The following is a 5,669-nucleotide window of genomic DNA, read 5'->3' as shown; positions in this document are numbered from 1 at the left end:
TAGCTGGACCAGTGGGTGGCGCATATGCCTTTCGAAACGATTATAGGAACATTAGGTGACCAATTAAACGTTCTCTGTTTTAGTGATATGAGCATCATATCAGATTCGTATTTCAACACGTAAACTTTGGGTTTGAGGTCTTGAGGAGCAGTGCTAGCACGACACGAAGCACCTACGATGATGGTAATGAATATAAAGGGGGGAAACCATAAGCTTTATGAGTATAGTGCCTGTGCCATGGCGGACCTGAAGGTGCAAACCGGACAAAGCTACTTCGCAACCAAGTTTGCTTTCAACTAGCTACTACGATTTGGTACTGACAAGAAAAGTACAGTAAACAAATTACGATCTATTTTCCGGGTGAGATGAATAACTTAAGCACATATGGAACAATACCACCTCTCTTGCGACGCCGTGTAGGCCTATGCTGATACGTTGAGGGTGCTGCAGGTGCGATGGCTGTCGGCGGCGGGGAAGAAGACTTTAGACGGCAGACGGTCGGGTCAGGGGATAAATCCTGTTGCCGTGGACGAGGTGGTCGTAGGAGCAGCAACGGCAAGGTGGATGATGGTGTCGATGAAGCGAGAGGAGGCGATGAAAGGATCCTGGTCCAGCACCGTGGATGAGAGACTTCCATCTCTTGCAGTGGACGAGGGGTAGGGGTAGCGGCTCCGGCAAGGTGGAGGATGGGGTGGCGGACGGAAGAGGCTGGCCGCAGTGCGGAGCTTGTCGTGCTGCCGGTGGTGTATGAATGGGGAAATGGAGGGGAGGGGGGGATCTCAAACTTTGGGACGCGCTTCTCTAAAATGTGGGAAAGTTACGAACTTATCCCCCGTTTAAAATTTCAGACATCACGTTGGTTGGGAATAGGACGGTAATCTCGCATCTCCCAAATATTTGCCGGTAACTATTTCGGGCGAGGAGAGGGTATTTTGCCGCCCACGGTTGGCGCCCGCGGTCTATGAACAGGGCTGACAGGTAGGGCGGTTGTGTCACATCTGAGGGAAGTTACACATCCGCCCCTATTTAAAATATTAGCCTACATCAATTTCGGACGAGGAGAGTTTGTTTTGCTGCCCACCGTGTATGAATGGGGAAATGGAGGAAGAGACACATGTCTTTCGGACGAGCTTGAATCAAATGTGTTTTGCCGCCCACGTTTGGCGCCCACCGTGTCTGAATGGGCTCAGAGGCCGTCGTGTCACGTCTGATTGAAGTTACTAGTCTACCCCTATCGACAGCAGTGTAAATCCGGTCGGTAAGGATGTCAAGTGGCAGGGGTAGACAATAATTTCCATCTCGCAAACACTTGCTTCGGGCAGCCCACAAATTATAGTGGGTGTTTAGCCGCTTCGTTCAAAACTTGGGAGAATCAGCATTCACATTTGCCCTAGGCCCTGACGAACTGAATTCAAATCCAATTTGTATTCGATTACGAATATCCACAGATAATTCTACGTTTTGTTATTTATTTCTTCAAAACACAACACAGATTTATTCCACCTTTATATATGATTATCATTTAGAAATGCCGTGATCTTTGAATTCAGTAGGTTGGATACACTCTGAGTCAAACAGTTATTTCATCCAATACAATATGCTCACACGAAAAAACAGTTCACCTTATGTCAATCATACAAGTATTGAGGATTACCTCGCCTAAAAAATTTGGATCATTACAACACATGGACAACATAGGGGTTCTTGCAACATAATCCATTCAGAGACATGACACAACATGCAAGTACAATAATCTAAGGACAATTTCAACTGGTATCTAAAGAAGAACCGGGATTACCCTGGGCTTCAGATAGCAGAAACAACAGGACCTCCTCCGTCTTCAAATGCAACATTCTTACTTCCTCCAATTCTTCGGTTGCTTGCATAATGCGTGCCGCTAATTCCGTAATTTCCAGCCTCAAGATAATGATTACCTCATTCATGGCAGCCACACCATCTCTTTTTGCCTCGAGTAGAGCCTCAAGCACTATAATATCTATGCTCAGACTGCTCTCCGGCGGTGTTGCCTCTGAACTGCTACCATCTGGTAACATGGATGGCGCACTACTTCCAAATAGTTTCTGGGGTTGTACATTGTGTCCTAGTGTGAACGGCATCCTGAAAGGTTTCTGCTGGACATAAGTAAGAGATAGTTATCGTATGATCCAGGCAGTAAGCTTACATGGTAAACAACAGACGAATTATTTCCGAGCATGGAAAACTATATTTAAATGGTTTGAAGCAACATCAGTCGAAAAGAAATTAAAATGGTAAGATGAAACAAGGGATGTAAGAGGCAAATAGACGACATCCGCCAGTCCCATCTAGTTAGTTTTTGCTAGCTCCATAGTTCATTTTCCTCAAAAAACAAAAACTCTTTTGAACTATCATACCACTAGTGGACTTTAATCGGGATTAAATGGGACCCAGTTGACATCCCTAGTTGAAAGGGAGTGTACCACCTCTATATTTAAGTTGCCAAGGCATCTAAGCAGTTGAAATAATCTAAGGAAGCACTTAACAGCGTGGCCTCATATAAACTACGAAGACAGTCTTGTGATGAAGTTGAGAGGAAAAGTTAAGGACTCAAATGACATAGGGATGCATTTCTTTACGATAGTACAACAGGCACTGCTGACATATTGGCCAACTCAGGTATAGCATAACAACAAACAAGCATTCGAATCAAGCAATACAACAAAGCAGGCAACTAAACTATTTGTAATTTGGTAGGATTATAGGTTGAGGGCACAAGCCAAGAAAGAAGCCCACTCGCATTACATTTCACATGTACTAAAACACACTTGCTTACCATATGTTGCTGCGAAGCCTCGTTGCTGTTGCAACGTTCTTTGAAGATATCGTCAACATCCCGTGGTTGCAAATCTAGTTGTTGTAGTTTATTCTGCACCCTCTATTTAGGTAAGATTAATTTTAATCGCATGCACTGGTCCGAATTGATCATCGATGGTTCATCTAAACTAATGAAAGAAGGGTGTGTGCATACACAACAATATATCTGCTTCCCTATATTTTTATGCTTGTTCGAGGTGCCAGCCCCAAAAGAACAAATATTTTGCTTGATGGGGTTGGCAGCTCCATAATTAATAGAAGCATAAAATTAGTCATGCAACTTGGGAAGATCAAGAACACACAAACAAGTAATGAACAGAGGCTTGGAGCAGTGATGTAATAGCTCGCACCAGAAAATTTAGGGTAAAACGAACAAAAAGCAGCAGAACCACATGCTAGTTTGTTGATGTGTAATTAAGCATAGATAACATTAAGCAGTCTGATGGAACCAACAGGTGGCATCAGAATAACACCATTATCATAAATATAGCATTCGAGAAGTAAAATAGTAGACAGTGATATCTAGGAAGAATAGTAATACAGTACTTAGGACAAAACTAAAGCATATTAACTATATGTGCACTGGTATGTAATTTAGCACAAGTAACATGTTCACTGCCAGAAGTATGGCCCTACAGGTGCAAGCAGAATAACGCATCTCGTGAAAGACTGAATGATGCCTTGAAGAAATTCAAAGGTGCGGTGCTTATGCTAGGAAAGTGAACGTAGGCACCAGCCGTTGGATAATAGTACCTAATTCTCGGCGGCGTATGGGTATCGTTGTCATACTTGATAGCTAAGGATCGTTGATGGTGCTCGTGTTGTGGTTGAGTTTGGGCCGGCTTTCGCCATTGCTGAAGCGACTCCGGTGCTACGATTGCAGCGCCTGTCGACATACAAGAAAGCTCATCTATGGTAAGTGAACAGTTGCACGATAAAGAGAAAAACCGAAGGAGTACAAACTAAATAACCCGATGAGGCTGTGGTGTTGGTAAAGCAGGGGCGATGGAGTTGAATATGGCGTCCATGGAGCGGGTCCGGTGCAATGGATGAAGGCTTCGGCGGGTGCATTGTATAGTGCTTTCGGTGAGGCGGATCTGTTGCGGCGGACGAGGGCTTGTATGAAGGGCCAGTGAAGGGGCAGACGAGGGAGTCAATGAAGGGCCTACACTATGGTGGACGAGGGTGCCGGTTAAGCAGATCCGGTGCGGTGGACCATGATGGCGGTCAAGGAGATATGGAGCGGTGGACAAGCCAGTCGCTGAAGCGGCTCTGGTGAAGTGGTGAGTTGGTAGTTGGGGGTTCCAAGGTGCGGAAGGTAGATCCGGCGGGGTGTGAGGTCCACCGCTGCGGCAGAGGACTAGATTCGGCGGCTTGCCGTGGTTGGGGGTGTCGGGGAGGGGAAGGGGAGGGGCTTTGGGGAAGAATGTTGGGGGCAAAGAGGGGAAAACAATGGAGTTACCAAAGCAACCCTTTTCCATTCATGTGGCAGGGGTAAAACAGGAATATCGCAGGGCTAAACTTTTGGGCGCGTGATATTTCGATGTGAGCTGGAAGTTTCAAAGCTTTTGGCGCCTAAAATTATAAGTGTTCTGCTCTTGTACGACCGACTATGATATCATGGCCGACAATTTGTTTGTTTTGCACGCAAAAAAAGTGCAAGTTTTGAAAATCAATGTCTCCAACTCGAAACTTAGATTATTCATTCAATTAAAATATGGACCATTGAGCTACCACAAGAAAATACCATCATACGGTCCAATTCAAATGAAATTCCAAATGTGTTTATCCTAAATATGATGACAAAGCAAAAATGTGTATGTGTATGAATAAAGTGGATGATTATAAAGTCCTACCACCAATCACCACCACACCCCACTCTTCTTCACCTTATCTCATATTTGTCGAGATATCATTAGTTTTTACACATGGGATTACTCCCGCAAGGGTCAATCACAACAAGTGTTTTATAAAAAAATGCATCTTGATGTTCCGTGCAATGCACGGATCTTGCTAGTACTCCTATAGAAGTCTAAGGGGTTGTTTGGTTTGTGACTAACTTTGCCAAAGATTTCCACACCTAAGGTTGGGCAAGTTTGACCAACTTAGGAAAGTGTTTGGTTCCAGCCACACCTTTGGCAAGCCATACTTGGGTCCCACATGGCATACACACAAAAAGTGTGGCAAGATTCCTTTAGGCTTGCCAACTTGTGGATTTCATTTTGATGAACTAACCTTAGGCAAGCTTGGCAAAAATGTGTGGCAAAGTGTGGCAACAGTAGGCCTAGAACCAAACAGCCCCTAAGTTGGTGATGATGGTGTGTCTACCATCCGTTGTTTCTGACCATTAGATCTACATCTAACGACTGTGAGGTAAGTTGTTGCCTTTTCTCACCAACATCCCACTTTTCTACCAATTTGCAGAAAACCCATAATTAGTATCTTAAAACCAACCACATCCCTCCCCGACCTCACCAAAACAGCCCAAGGAATATATTGTAATTGAAACATAATATATCTCTAGTGACATTTGTATATCAAAATTAGAGTGTTTTGTATCAAGTTTGTGAATAAGTATTATTATAATTATGATTCGTTGTAACGCACATGAACATTGCTAGTATTTCCAACCATGCATTTTTTTCCTAGTATTCCATATTTCGAGTTTTCCATCAAGATATTAGTCACTCATGGTTGATATTTACTTTCAATCATGTACACATATGCACTATGTAACTAGCCTTGCTTATTGGCTTGCAAAGCTTAACTTTCACTCCTACTTACAATATGTAGAGTATTTAACAAAAAACTACCAC

Source organism: Triticum dicoccoides, chromosome 1B (genome assembly GCF_002162155.2).
Source record: "Triticum dicoccoides isolate Atlit2015 ecotype Zavitan chromosome 1B, WEW_v2.0, whole genome shotgun sequence".
In the NCBI taxonomy this organism is placed as follows: Eukaryota; Viridiplantae; Streptophyta; class Magnoliopsida; order Poales; family Poaceae; genus Triticum; species Triticum dicoccoides.
The sequence above is the reverse complement of the archived record's forward strand: the minus strand, read 5'-3'. Positions refer to the sequence as shown.